This window comes from Podarcis raffonei, chromosome 7, assembly GCF_027172205.1.
Source record: "Podarcis raffonei isolate rPodRaf1 chromosome 7, rPodRaf1.pri, whole genome shotgun sequence".
NCBI classification, from domain to species: domain Eukaryota; kingdom Metazoa; phylum Chordata; class Lepidosauria; order Squamata; family Lacertidae; genus Podarcis; species Podarcis raffonei.
The window spans coordinates 6,351,069-6,366,923 of record NC_070608.1 but is presented as its reverse complement, the minus strand read 5'-3'; the positions used below and the strand labels follow the sequence as shown (position 1 = coordinate 6,366,923).

The 15,855-nt window shown below is 43.6% G+C and overlaps 1 protein-coding gene across 2 annotated transcripts in view; it reads right to left on the bottom strand.

The window, feature by feature from the left end:
* The window catches only part of GPR20 (G protein-coupled receptor 20), a 29,440-nt gene extending 26,668 nt beyond the window's left edge, over positions 1–2,772 (bottom strand). The window contains exon 1 of one of the 2 annotated variants that reach the window (XR_008331370.1): positions 2,400–2,772. The gene's annotated coding sequence lies outside the window, so the exon portion shown is untranslated. The remainder of the gene's footprint in view (positions 1–2,399) is intronic. The other variant, XM_053395189.1, reaches the window with a different exon arrangement.
* Between the last annotated feature and the right edge of the window lie 13,083 nt (positions 2,773–15,855).

Sequence of the window (15,855 nt, the reverse complement as noted above, 5' to 3'; positions counted from 1 at the left end):
TTAATTAACTGTTTATACCGTCCTGTACCCCTAGATCTCTGGGTAGTTAACAACACAGAACACCAATATAAAAGAAACAAGATACATAATAAAAACGAAAACAGAAACAAAGCCCAAAATCCCCACTTCCACAATGTCTCAGGGTCCAGGTAGGTTTATATGCAGAAAAGTGGCCCTTAAGGTATTGCTGTCCTGAGCTATAGGATTAATATAGGTTTGTGGGCAGGCTTATCTAAGCAAAAATGTTTTGAATAGGTGCCAAAAATGAGCTCAGTGCCTGATATCAATAGGCAGGGAGTTCCAGAAGTGCAGAAACACTCGATGTATTGTAATTCACATTTTACACCCCCACAACCCATAATCCAGGATAACACTCCATGGATCTGGTGGGTTGCAGGCCGCGAAAGCTTACCCCGCCATCTATTTATCTCTCTCTCTTTGCAATATATTTACCTTTAACCTTCTGCAAGACTCTATGTCCTCCTACTTGCAGCAATGATAAAAATTGCAATCCGTTCACAATTCCTTTTCACTGAAAAAAAAACACCTGTCTTCTTATGAGACCCAAGTGGCAACCTCAGTTCTTAAGCTGAATCGATTCAGGAATTAGGGCACAAGACATAGCGGTGTTCTCCTCATTGCACTTTTCTTGTGATCTGATCTCCAACAACTTTCTGCTCGAGTAAATCTTTTCCACTCCACGGTGCACACAGCACGTTTAATGGATGTTCCCCAGCTTTGCTGTCTCACACATCAGAGGCTTAGTGATTCAGATACCCTCCTACTAGTCCTTTGTACCTCAAATGATGAAAATACACAGCAGAGGATTGGGGGCTCCAGACTGCCAGTATTTCACAGAAAGCTCAGTTGGTCGAGCACGAGACTCTTCATCTTGGGAGCGTGAGTTCGAATCCCACGTTGGGCAAAATATTCCTGCATTGCAGGGGGCAAGACGAGCCTTGTGGTCCCTTCTGACTTTGCAGTTCTACAATTCTATGAAACGCACACCAGGAAATGTACGTCTGTGGCACGCTCTGTCACCCTGGGCCAACACATACCCTTTTAAAAAATAAACTGACTTTCAGCAGTTTAGAAATTGATGGGGAAATGCGCTGGGAAATGTGGGGTGCATGAGTCACCAATTGTAGGATTGGTACCCAATGGTCATCTAGTCCAACCCGCTTGCAGTGCAGGAATCTCAGCTAAAGAATCCCTGACAGGTGGCCAATGAACCTTTGCTTAAAAATCTCCAAGGAAGGAGAATCCATCACTTTCCTCCCCCCCCCCCCAATTTTTTTATTGGTTTTCCAAGTTTATAACAAATATAACATACAAAAGAGAAAAAGAAAAAAAGAAAAAAGAAAGAAAAAACCATACAAATAAACACTTAATCCTTCTAAAAATCCAATTTAGTTTTCATTGTTAACTGACTTCCTCAAATCCCCCCTAACTGAATTCCATTGTATCCCCTTGTAACAGTTTTCCAATATCTTCTTTCTAACAAAATTTACTTTTTCAAATTCCTTTCTTTACTTCTTTTCATAGTTTCTCCCATAATGTTTTACAATTTAATCATATTCTATTCTTAAGCCAATTTGATAAATTCAGGTTGCTTCTACTTGTCTTATATTACAATATTTAGCTAAGTAATCTTTAAATTTCTTCCATTGTTTCTGGTGGAATCCACCGCTTTCCAAGGTAGCCTGGGCGTAGCTGTGCGGGGGCAGCGGGAGAAGCTCCCCCCCATCAAGTAATTAAATAAAAATACTTAACTAAAAGTAGAAATCGCAGAAAGATTTTGACAGATTTTTTCCCTCTGAGCACTCAAAAGAAAGTAATTTTAAACAACTGCTGTTGAGACATTTCATCATTTCGAATCTGCTAAACAGAGCCAAGCAGAGGAGGATGACCGAGGGGTGGGATCAGACCAAGGTCCTATCCAGTCCAGCGCTCTGTTCTGATGGTGGCTAACCAGAAGTCGCTGAAGGAATCCCGCAAGCAGAAACATAGCACCACAGCACCTTCCCCACCTGTGATTCCTAACAACTGTTGCTCAGGGGCTTCTCGCCTCCGACAGTGGGCTAGCAGTCAATGATACCCTCACCCTCTGTTTTTCGGTCTAATCCTCTTTCAAAGGCCATTGCTGCCTCTTGTGGAAGTGAATTCTGCCGTTTGGCAAACCAGGATGAGCAGAGGGCGAATGACTCTCGCCCTTGCCACCTGCCCACGAACAAATCACAACAAATGCTCAGTGGAATGGAACCACCACGAAAGCAAGCAATACAGCACAAACACTCAATAAACAAGTTTTCTGGTGCAGCCACTAATCTCTCTTTCTCTTTTTTCCTCTTGCAAACCCAGCTCCCCACATACTATCCAGAGAAGATCGCAGTCCTTACCTGTCTATTCAGCTTGATGGAGAAAGCATCGCTCCTGCCTCCAGATCCCTGAGTCAGCCCGGCAGCAGTCCCCTGTTACTCCAGAGTGCTAACTCAATGCTGCCGCAGCAGCCAGACTCCTTTGGTTTACTTTGACATTGACGTCAGAGTCCTTTTTCTAGCGTCCAAAAATTTTTTGGCAAAAGGAAGGGAGGGAGGAATAAATATGCCTGCTGCAGAACCTCCTTTACGACTGGGAGAGACGTTCGGCCATGTGGGGGCATTTCCAGAAAGCAGCATGTCTAATCTCTCATGCAAAGGGTTTTTATTTATTTATCCTGTGCCCTGGTCTGCGGGGAAGTCGGGAGCAGCTTAGAGTGGGCTCCTTGGGCAGATCCCAGGCCCTGATTAGCCGGGGACATGCTTAGTTTTAGCACAGTAACAGCTTTGTGCTGCTAGCAAGCCTTTTTTGTGGCAACGCATCTGAAAAATGCACCGCGTCAGAAAACATGGAGAGCGTAGTCCTGGAAATGGCAGAGGGATGGCCAACCCAAATGATCAGGATAGCTTCCTTATGAGGAAAGGCTAACACCTTTGGGGATTTTTAGTTTAATCTGGCAGAGGGAATGCCTGAGGCTGCAATCCCCTTCTTCTTTGGTGATCCCTCGTAGCCGAGTAAGGTTGACTTCCATAAACATGGTTTTAACAATGAGTCCGTAAGTGAATAAAGGTAAAGGGAACCCTGACTGCTAAGTCCAGTCCCGAACAACTCTGGGGTTGCGGCGCTCATCTTGCTTTACTGGCCGAGGGAGCTGGCATACAGCTTCCGAGTCATGTGGCCAACATGACTAAACCGCTTCTGGCGAACCAGAGCAGCGCATGGAAACGCCGTTTACCTTCCCGCCGGAGCAGTACCTATTTATCTACTTGCACTTTGACATGCTTTTGAACTGCTAGGTTGGCAGGAGCAGGGACCGAACAACGGGAGCTCACGCCGTCGCGGGGATTCGAACTGCTGACCTTCTGATCGGCAAGTCCTAGGCTCTGGTTTAACCCACAGCGCCATCCGTGTGCCTTCCGTAAGTGAATGTGGAGGCCAATTCTGGATCCACACGTCCTTCCACAGTGGGGACATTGGTTTCCGGGCAGCAGTTGATCACGGTGAGGGTTTGCCAAGCGTGCCTTCCTCTTAGCACGTTTCACCCATGCGTCCTGAGTTCGAATGTCTTCAAAGCCCATGACACCCTTGGTAAAGGCTGTTCTCCAATTGGAGCGCTTGCAGGCCAGTGTTTCCCAGTTGTTAGTGTTTATACTACATTTTTTAATATTTGCCTTGAGACAGTCTTTAAACCTCTTTTGTTGACCACCAGCATTATGCTTTCCATTTTCAAGTTGGGAATAGAGTAGTTGCTTTGGAAGACGATAATCAGGCATCCGAACAACATGTCCAGGCCATCAAAGTTGATGTTGAAGAATCATGAGGCTGCAATCCTTACTGTGTCTACGCAGTCAGAAGCACGGCCTACTGAATTCAGTGGGGCTTCCTCCTTAGGTAAACAAGATCAGGAGTGCCACCCATATTTTTCTAACAAGAGTTTTATGCTCACCGCTTTAATGGTTAAGCGGGGACGCGGGTGGCGCTGTGGGTTAAACCACAGAGCCTAGGACTTGCCGATCAGAAGGTCGGTGGTTCGAATCCCCGCAGTGGGGTGAGCTCCCGTTGCTCGGTCCCTGCTCCTGCCAACCTAGCAGTTCGAAAGCACGTCAAAGTGCAAGTAGATAAATAGGTACTGCTCTGGCGGGAAGGTAAACGGCGTTTCCGTGCACTGCTCTGGTTCGCCAGAAGCGGCTCAGTCATTCTGGCCACATGACCCGGAAGCTGTACGCCGGCTCCCTTGGCCAATAAAGTGAGATGAGCACCGCAACCCCAGAGTCGGCTATGACTGGACCTAATGGCCAGGGGTCCCTTTACCTTTACCTAGTGATGAATATTGCCAAGAAAGAGGGTTGAGAGGTTTCTTTCTTCTCATCTCTAGGGAACATCTAGCTGGCCAGACCTGACCTGCCGGGGGTCCCAATGAAGCTCATGAGGCCTTTAGTCTCAAATGTAGTGGTGTCCGGTGATATTTTAAAGTGAGTTTCCAATTGCTCCTTTGCTTGGAATAAGGGGTGACTTCACTGCTCATCAGCTGAAGGGCAGAGAGGCTGTACCTTGGTCCAGGAGTGGGAAGCGATTCCATCAAAACCGCTGCTAAATCTGAGATTTTTCTTTGCATGGCTTTTTGATGGAGGCACCCCCGCACCTGGAAACAGCCCCATTATCTTTCAACTGTGCTCCAATTTACAGCCACTTATTTTGATCTTTTTTCTCTCTCTTTATTACACAAACTATATATAACGGGACGGCAATCTGGAATGCAGGATATGTTTCTTGCTAGTCACCAGAATGGATTAATTTGCGACAGTGACGAAGTCCAGGAACAGGCTGCAGTCATCTCATTTGCCATACTGTTCTCCTTTTAGCGGGTGGTGCTGTGGTCTAAACCGCGGAGCTTCTTGGGCTTGCCGATCAGAAGATCGGCGGTTTGAATCCCCACAGCGCGGTGAGCTCCCGTTGCTCTGTCCCAGCTCCTGCCAACCCAACAGTTCGAAAGCACACCAGCCTAAGTAGATAAATAGGTACCACTGCGGAGGGAAGGTAAATGGTGTTTCTGTGCGTTCTGGTTTCCTTCGAGGTGTTCCATTGCGCCAGATGCAGTTTCGTCATGCTGGCCACATGACCTGGAAAGCTGTCCGTGGACAAACGCTGGCTCTCACGGCCTGGAAAGTGAGATGGGAATTACAGGGACAGAACTACCCAAACTGTAAAAGAAACTTATTCATGTCTGCTACTACAGCGACAAGAATGTTGCCCCAAAAATGGGAAGAAGAAGGAAGTCCCATCAAAAGAAGAATGGATACAAAAACTCATGGAATATGCAGAAATGGCGAAACCTACTGGGAAAATAAGAAACCAAGACAACAAACTTTTTATAAAAGAATGAGAACGGTTTATTGAATATTTACAAACAAATTGTCAACAGATAAGAACACGGGCAGGGTTATTGTAACAACCTGCAGTTTCGTAAGAGTATATATTTAAAGTAGATGAATAAAAGAACAAATTGAGTTAATTTGGATATGCAGAAAATATAAAAATAAATTTAAGGAGCTGGACAAAGAAGGGGGAAGGAAGTCAAGTTTTGAAATGTTAAAATGACTGTAAACTTATTGAAAAGCATAAACTTGAAAATAATAAATAAATAGCGAGATGAGTGCCACAACCCCATAGTCGCCTTTGACTGGACTTACCGTTTTACCTAGCTCCTTATCGATGGGAGTTTCAAAGAATGAAGAAGAACAGTTCTTACCACGACAGGGAAATTCTTGACTATTATTTATTTAATTTATACTTCACCTTTCCTTGGAAGAAGTTCAAAGCAGCATATTTGTGAAGGCAGGGAAGGAAGCAACATTTTGGGGGCTGGGGGGCTGGGAGCCCAAGGGAGCCGTTTAAAATATGGTTACCAGATTTTTTCCAATGAATCCGGGGACACTTTTTTTTTTTAAGCTGAGTAGCAACAGGGAGTAGTAGCAGGGACGGTGAGAGCCCAAGCACACATCCATATTGTATAAAGGTGCAAAGCCCTTCTTTCACACCCTGTGAAACATAAATGCATAGAGTTTTTAAAAAACTGGGCAACGGTGTGTTGCCTACTCGTGACTCTCAAGCCTCCCCCATCAGTCAAAACAAATGGGGAAGGGGGCAGGAGATCTGTACCGTCGGACGTCCCTGGTCCCCTTTGGCAGTGGCGCAAGACACATCATATGGGGATTTCTGCCGAGGAAAAATGTCGGGCGCCACGGCAGCAAGCAGCTCTAGAAGCCAGCCAGAGCCAACTGCACTGCCAGGCTGGCTCTGGGCTGCTGAGGCTGCCACTGCCATGTTTCCCGGGGACAGTTTTGCAAATCTGGGGACATTCCGGGTACGGAATTTGTCCGGGGACAGATTTGCAAATCTGGGGACTGTCCCCAGGAACGTCTGGTAACCCTAGTTTAAAGGAGAGTAGAAGGTGCTTCAGAGCAGTGGCATCGCAAAGGGGTGTGTGGGGGCGGTGTGCCCCGGGTGTCATGTCTGGTGGGGGGTGACAAGAAGGCACCATGCAGGGTGCTTGCCCCTGGTCGCGGCAGTGTGAGCAGCCATCGCGCTGCAGCCGCATGTGGAGGATCCCACCACTGTCTGTACAGCGCTCGGGCACCACCACCGGCAAACTGCTACGTACAACGCATGCGCAGTGTCACACGCATGCGCTGTATGTAGCAGCGCTGCACATGCACTGCACATAGCGGTTTGCCGCCGGCACCGCCTGAACGCCAGACGGACGGCGGTGGGATCCCTCCGTCGCTGCTATAGCCACGAGCAGAGGATCCCACCACTGTCCGTACGGCGCTCAGGCGGCGCCGGTGGCAAACCGCTATCCACAACTTTCGCGGTGTCGCACGCATGCGCTGTACGTAGCGATGCCGCACATGCTCCCTACGTAGCAATGCTATGCATGCGTCGTATGTAGCGGCGCAACGTGTGCGCAGCAGGCGGTTTGCCCCACTCTGGGTTTCGGTAATTTTTTAATGAAATGATTTTAGAATGTTGTATTATTTTATTGTTGTTAGCCGCCCTGAGCCCGGCCTCGGCCGGGGAGGGCGGGATATAAATAAAAATTTATTATTTATTATTATTATTAGCCTTCGTTCACCCGTGCTTCAGAGAGCAGTTTGGCAAAGCACTATGTGAAACACCCCCCACCCTACTGTAAAAGGGGTTGGGGTGAGCTTTGGCCAAAGGGTCAGCAAGTCGAGCAACGGGATCAGCAGCCCCCTAATATGTGTGTATTTCTCTGCTCCAACTTTTGTCCGGGGATTTGCTTGCAGTGAAACTTGCTAAATATTGCCTTAAATGCTCAAACAAGTCTGCTGTTGCGATTTCATCCACAGGGTTAAAAAACAAAACAAAACAAAATGAAATAAGGAGACCACTACTATGTAATCCTTTTCTTTGCTTTAAGCTTTTTCTGTGATGAATTGCACCCCTTTGTGTTTTGCCATCTTAAACCCAAAACATTTGAGTTTATTGCACTCTGCCAAAAATGTTATTACAGCAGCTTTATGTTTCAAAGGCAGTTTAATTCTTTTCTTCATAGTGACCTTTGGTTATTTTTAAGCAGATTTCCCCCCTCGCTCCCACTCTTGTCTGGCCATCGTCAGCTCCTGAAATGAAGCTTTCAATGCCTCCAGAATATTTTTGTAAGAATGGTGGGGGAAAGAGAGAGAACTTTCCAGGGTCCAAATTATTTATACGCTTCTTGTTGCAGCCAATAAAATGCTGGCTTAAAAAATAATAATCAAAAATCACCCCTCCAGATATCATGATGATTTGCGCTCATGATGGTATTGGAGTGGTTTTATGTAATCCTGCTTTCGTTACAATTCCATATATATGTATATATATATGGACGCGGGTGGCGCTGTGGGCTAAACCACAGAACCTAGGGCTTGCTGATCAGATTCTCGGTGGTTTCAATCCCTGCGACAGGGTGAGATCCCGTTGCTCGGTCCCTGCTCCTGCCAACCTAGCAGTTCAAAAGCACACCAAAGTGCAAGTAGATAAATAGGTACCGCTCCGGCGGGAAGGTAAACAGCGTTTTCGTGCGCTACTCTGGTTCACCAGAAGCGGCTTAGTCATGCTGGCCACATGACCTGGAAGCTGTATGCTGGCTCCCTCGGCCAGGAAAGCGAGATGAGTGCTGCAACCCGAGATTCGGTCACGACTGGACCTAGTGGTCAGGGGTCCCTTTACCTTTATATATACAGTGGTACCCCGGGTTACATACGCTTCAGGTTACAGACTCCGCTAACCCAGAAATAGTGCTTCAGGTTAAGAACTTTGCTTCAGGATGAGAACAGAAATCGGGCTCTGGAGGCGCAGCAGCAGCAGGAGGCCCCATTAGCTAAAGTGGTGCTTCAGGTTAAGAACAGTTTCAGGTTAAGAACAGACCTCCGGAATGAATTATGTACTTAACCCGAGGTACCACTGTATATATATATTTGTATACAGTGGTACCTTGGTTTGCATATGTTTTGGATTACAAACACGTCAAACCTGAAAGTGTGTGTCCTGGTTTGCATCCTTTTTTTGGATTACAACCTTTTTAAAATTATTATTACAAACAATTTTTGGGGGGAGGCCCCATTGGTGAAAGCACGTCATGGATTACAACCTGTTTTGGTTTACAAACGGACCTCCGGAACAGATTATGGTTGTAAACCAAGGTACCACTGTACTACCCTTCATCCAAAGATCGCTGGGCGGTTCAGAACATAAAAATATAGAACGGAAGCACATACAATACCAAAAAAAAAAAAAAAAAGCGAAGCGAAACACAAAACAAAACAAAGTTCTTAACTTGAAGCACTATTTTTGGGTTAGCGGTGTGTATAACCTGAAGCGTATGTAACCTGAAGCGTATGTAACCCTTCCGGAGGCGGCGCGAAACAGCAATGGCGGTCCTCTTCAGTTGTTGAAGAGGGGCTCCGCGGAAAAGGGTCGTGCGCTGCGGCACAGCGACGACCCGTTTAGGAAAACCACGGGTAGAGTGAGCCCGTGGCCGTGGGATTCGGCGGGCACCAGGAGCGACCTCGGATACGCAGAAGGGACCCCGTAAGGGGCTCCGGAACGTGGAGGGGGTAGCGGTGCTGTGAATCCATCGCTCTTTCCGCGGAAGCGAAGCCGCGCGGCTGCTGCTGATGAGCGCTGACCTTTCTTCTTTGAACATTTGATTGGAAACAACAAACTCGTGAGTAAGAAATTTGAGGCTTTATTTGGACATCAAATTGGTGAATTTCGGCTGAAAGCGGGAGACGCTAAAAAGGAAGTCAGTCTTCCGTCCCTGTTTAAAGTACTGAGCAAAGTTTTTTTAAAGCGGAAGCGTTGAAAGGAGTTTAAAAGAAGTTGGAACTTACCCTGCAAGTTTGGATTTGATTGTGAGACTGTGCTATACCTCTCTATATTTTGTGGATTATAAAGTTATAAGCCCCAGCTCACGGGCTGCCTGGATACAAAGTAACATCAGATTGTGGCAACTGTGTATAGAGACATAAAGTTACATTGGGCTACTTTGCAGTTACAAAAAAGGAACTGTTGTTCACACCTTCGCAAAGAACCTTTATCATCTGCAGTTTAAAGTGAATTTAGAGGGTTTCCCCCCCTTATTTTGGATTTTACCATATTTGGGAATTAAATGGTGGAAACTTTTGGGGAGCTCCCCCTGCTGGATTGTGGAAATATACACCTCTGAGAACTGCTGGTTGTTTTGGAAATCTTTTTGCCTGGATGATTGCTTTTCCCATGGGATTTACAATTTGACCTTGAAACCTAGACAGTTGTGGAATGAGTGTGGCAGGAAAAACAAGGGCTGCCAAGAAAGCAAAACAAACTGAACTATTGCAATCAACTTTGCCTGTGCAGCCACGTAGATCATCTGTTCCAATTGTGACAGGTCTGCAAGAAGGACAATTTAAACAGCCAGTTTTGGAGGATATGGCTGCAGGAGGATTAGACCCTATTTCTAAAGAAATATTGGATCAACTGGCAGCATTAAATAAGAAAGCTGATGAACAAGCGGCTAAATTTGACCAGGTTACAGCAACGATTAATAAGTTGACAGACCAAGTTGCTCAAAACACACAGGCGATAGGAAATTTTGAAAAGACTATATCAGAGAACCGAAAATTAGCTGAGGACGCAAACACGAAAGCAGACCAAAACAAAAAAAGGATTGAGGAATTAAGAGGGGAAGTAAGACCACTGAGTAGACAGGTCACTGAACAACAGGCCTATCTGTCTATGGCGGAGCTGAAAAACCGGGAAAGTAATCTTAGGATTAGAAATATTCCAGAACTAGAAAAGGAAGATTTGGCTGGCTTTTTGACTGCAGAAATATCCAAGTTCTGGGGTTTGGCAGAAGAGAAAGACTTCAAAATCGTCACCGCTTTTAGATTGGGAAGAGTGGCCAAGAAAGATAAACCAAGGGATTGCTTGATCATATTGAGATACAAGCAAGAAAAAGACAACATACTTGGCCTACATTTTAAAAACCCATTGGTGATACAGGGAAAGACAGCAGAAATCTTCAGAGACATACCAAAACAATTGTTGGACTTAAGAACTATATACAAGGATCTGGCAAGATTATTAAGAAACAACACAATCCCTTACAGGTGGGAATTCCCCCAAGGATTATCTTTTAATTTGAAAGGGAAGAAGGTGAGAATCAGAACAGCAGAAGAGCAAGAAAAATTCCTAAACGATCACGGGGAGGACCTTCGAAAAGGGACAGCAGGTACCTGGCCACCCCCCACGCCTGGTACAAAAGATCCACCTCCAGACATAGACGAGAAGGGAGACAACCCCATCGGCTAACAAGCTGATCCAGGATGTCTCTGCAGCTTTTTAGTTGGAATATTCATGGGGCAAATTCCCCTGAAAAAAGGAAAAGGATTTTTCACATTTTGAGGAAAGAACAACTAGACGTCATTTGTCTCCAGGAAACCCATGTGACTAGGCTCCACAGAAGAGTGCTAATAAACAAGCGACTAGGCCAAGAATTTATTTCATCAGCTAAAGAAAAGAAAAGGGGAGTCGTGATATATGCAAAGGAGAGCCTAGCACCAAAATTTGTGTTCAAAGATGAACAAGGAAGAATTTTGGCGATCGAAATACAATCACAAGGAGAAAAATTTTTGATAATTGGAATTTATGCACCAAATGAGGGGAAATCTGAATTTTATGGGAAGCTGCATGAGACAATGCTGGACCATATGGACTATAATAACATCATTCTGATGGGAGATATGAATGGGGTTGTCTCCACACACATGGATAAGTCACAAAATCAAAATGTGACTAAAGATGGCAGATTACCAAAGACTTTTTTTGAACTCACAGACAATATGGACTTGATTGATATCTGGAGGACAAAGAACCCCCTAGGTAGAGAGGGAACATTCTTTTCTGAGGCCCACCTATCTTGGACAAGAATCGACCAAATCTGGATATCTAGAGGACTGGCACCCAAGACCAAAAAAGTAGAGATCTGCCCTAAAACTTGCTCCGACCATAACCCCTTGAAAATGGACTTGAGACTTACACCAGCTGGATCCTTCAGATGGAGAATGAATGATGCATTGTTTAGAGACCAGGAGATAGTGAAGAAGGCCCAAAAGACGATGAAAGACTACTTTGAACTAAATTTGAACACTTCGGTGGAAAAAAAAACAATCTGGGACGCAAGCAAAGCTGTTATGAGAGGGTTTCTGATACAGCAGAATTCTATTAAGAAAAAACTCTGGAACGGTAAAAAGGACAAGATCTTGGAAAGGATAAAAGACGGAGAGAAAAAGTTGAGACTAAATCCAAAATCAAAAGAAGTTTTGAGAGAAATAAAATTCCATCAAGCACAATATGCAAAACTGATAAATCAAGAAGTTGAATGGAAAATCAAACAGATGAAACAAAGATCATTTGAATCGGCAAATAAATGTGGGAAGCTGCTATCATGGCAGCTGAAAAAGAGACAAAAACTGAACTTTGTTACCAATCTAGAGGTTGAAGGAGAATGTATTCAGAAACCAGAGGAAATTAGAAAGTGTTTCCAGAGATATTTTAAAAAATTGTTTTCCCAAGGACCCCAAGTGGAGACTGAAATAAATAAATTTTTAAAAAGCTATGGCCTACAAAAACTAACACAAGACAAACAAATTGACTTGAATTATAAAATAACCCAACAGGAAATCGAAAATGCCATTCAGAACATGCAACTAGGCAAATCCCCGGGCCCAGATGGACTTACCTCCAAATACTATAAGATATTGAAGGAATACTTGACTCAGCCATTGATGGAGGTATGTAATCAAATTATGGAAGGGAAGGGGGCACCAGAATCGTGGAAAGAGGCATTCATCACTTTGATACCAAAATTGGAATCTGAAAAGACTCAACTTAAGAACTACCGTCCCATCTCACTCCTAAACGTGGATTACAAGATTTTTGCTGACATTTTGGCAAATAGATTGAAAAAAGTCTTAAATGGAGTTATTCATAAAGACCAAGCAGGCTTTCTCCCTGGCAGGCATTTGTCAGATAATACTAGGAACATTGTTGACGTTCTGGAACTTCTACAGACAAATTTGAATACAAAAGCAGTTTTGATATTTATAGACGCGGAGAAGGCCTTTGACAATATATCTTGGAAATTTATGAAGAAGAATTTGGAAGGGATGGGAGTGGGAAGGGCGTTCCAAAATGGCATAGATGCAATATATTCAGAACAAAAGGCTAAATTGATAGTAAACAATGTGGTGACAGAAGAGTTTAAAATTGAAAAAGGAACACGACAGGGGTGCCCCCTATCACCCTTGCTATTTATTTCTGTCCTTGAGGTTTTGCTAAATTTGATCAGGAAGGATCAGCAGGTGGAAGGAATACAGGTCGGAGGAAAACAATATAAACTGAAGGCCTTTGCAGATGACTTGGTTTTGACATTACAGGAGCCGGTGTCCAGCACAAAAAGAGTATTGGAATTAATTTCTGAGTTTGGTCGGGTGGCGGGATTCAAGTTAAACAAACAAAAAACTAAGGTTTTGGCAAAAAACTTGACACCTTTAGAAATAGATGGGTTTCAGAAGGAAACAGAACTAAACGTTGTTAATAAAGTGAAATACCTGGGGGTCAACTTGACTGGGAAAAATTTGAATCTGTTTAAAGATAATTATGAAAAATGTTGGTCTGAAATTAAAAAGGATCTAGAAATCTGGTCAAGATTGAAACTTTCCTTGTTGGGAAGAATTGTAGCAGTAAAGATGAATGTATTGCCAAAAATGCTGTTTCTGTTCCAGACCCTACAGATCGTGGACAGAGTGGAATGTTTTGGAAAGTGGCAGAGGGACATTATGAAGTTTGTCTGGCAGGGCAAAAAGCCCCGAATAAAATTTAAAATATTAACAGATGCAAAGGAAAGAGGGGGTTTTGCCCTGCCGGACTTAAGGTTGTATTATGAAGCTGCATCCCTCTGCTGGCTGAAAGATTGGTTTTTGCTAGAAAACACTGATGTCCTAGATCTGGAAGGGTTCAACAATGCTTTTGGGTGGCATGCATATTTGTGGTACGACAAGGTAAAGTCTCATAAGTTGTTTAAAAACCATATTGTAAGGAAATCTCTGTTTTCTGTCTGGACTAAATACAAGGACTTATTTGAAAACAAGACTCCGAGGTGGTTATCACCGATGGAGGCTAAAGCCACAAAAATACTTAATATGGGGGGTGGCTGGGCAAAATACTGTGAAATAATAGAAAGAGTGGGTGACACTTGGAGGTTGCAGAGCTTTGAAAAATTGAAAGGGAAGGTGCGAGACTGGTTTCACTATGCCCAAATTTTAGAGATCTTTAAAAAAGATAAAAAAATTGGTTTCCAGGTGGAAAAATCAAAATTAGAACTAGAATTACTTGAACCTAAGACGAAAGTGCTTTCAAGAATGTACAACTTGCTGCTTAAATGGAATACTCAAGATGAGACAGTCAAATCAGCCATGATAAAATGGGCACAAGATATTGGATACAACATTATGTTTGAGGACTGGGAAAGGTTATGGACCACCGGTATGAAATTTACGGCATGTAGTGCCTTAAAGGAAAATATTATGAAAATGATGTACAGGTGGTACATGACCCCAGTCAAACTTGCAAAGATATACCATTTGTCTGATAATAAATGTTGGAAATGTAAGGAGGCTGAAGGAACTTTTTACCACCTCTGGTGGACATGCCCGAGGGTGAAGGCCTTCTGGGAAATGATTTATAACGAGTTGAAAAAGGTATTTAAGTATACCTTTCAGAAGAAACCAGAGGCCTTCCTCTTGGGCATTGTGGGCCAGAGGATACCTAAGAAAGACAGAACCTTCTTTCTATATGCAACGACTGCAGCAAGAATTCTCATAGCTAAATACTGGAAGGCACAGGAGCTACCCACACTGGAAGAATGGCACACACAACTGATGGACTATATGCAACTAGCCGAAATGACTGGCAGAATCCGAGACCTGGGAGAAGAGGCTGCGGAAGAGGATTGGAAAAAATTTAAGGACTATTTACAAAAACATTATAAGATATATGAATGTTAAAAATTTGCTAAGGTTTGAGGTAAATATGCTTCAGTATTGAAATTCGGAGTTGATAGAAACAAAGTTAATGATTGAGAAAAGTTTTAATTTCAGAGTGAATAATTAGATGAAAATACAAAAACACAGGAAACAAGGTATTAATTTGCTGTTTATATTTATTATAAAGAATGCAGGGATGGAGGAGATGGGGAAGTCCAGTGGATGATGAAAAAAAAAAAAAAGACTTCGAAAAATGAATTTTTTCTTGTTTAATTTCTTTTTCTTTCTGTAAAACCGCTTTTGTTGTGTTATTGATGATGGATTTAGATTCTGGAAAAAAGCAATAAAAAAATTTATAAAAAAAAAAAAATAAAAAAAAAAAACAACTTTTGTCCGGGGATTTGCTTGCAGTGAAACTTGCTAAATATTGCCTTAAATGCTCAAACAAGTCTGCTGTTGCGATTTCATCCACAGGGTTAAAAAACAAAACAAAACAAAATGAAATAAGGAGACCACTACTATGTAATCCTTTTCTTTGCTTTAAGCTTTTTCTGTGATGAATTGCACCCCTTTGTGTTTTGCCATCTTAAACCCAAAACATTTGAGTTTATTGCACTCTGCCAAAAATGTTATTACAGCAGCTTTATGTTTCAAAGGCAGTTTAATTCTTTTCTTCATAGTGACCTTTGGTTATTTTTAAGCAGATTTCCCCCCTCGCTCCCACTCTTGTCTGGCCATCGTCAGCTCCTGAAATGAAGCTTTCAATGCCTCCAGAATATTTTTGTAAGAATGGTGGGGGAAAGAGAGAGAACTTTCCAGGGTCCAAATTATTTATACGCTTCTTGTTGCAGCCAATAAAATGCTGGCTTAAAAAATAATAATCAAAAATCACCCCTCCAGATATCATGATGATTTGCGCTCATGATGGTATTGGAGTGGTTTTATGTAATCCTGCTTTCGTTACAATTCCATATATATGTATATATATATGGACGCGGGTGGCGCTGTGGGCTAAACCACAGAACCTAGGGCTTGCTGATCAGATTCTCGGTGGTTTCAATCCCTGCGACAGGGTGAGATCCCGTTGCTCGGTCCCTGCTCCTGCCAACCTAGCAGTTCAAAAGCACACCAAAGTGCAAGTAGATAAATAGGTACCGCTCCGGCGGGAAGGTAAACAGCGTTTTCGTGCGCTACTCTGGTTCACCAGAAGCGGCTTAGTCATGCTGGC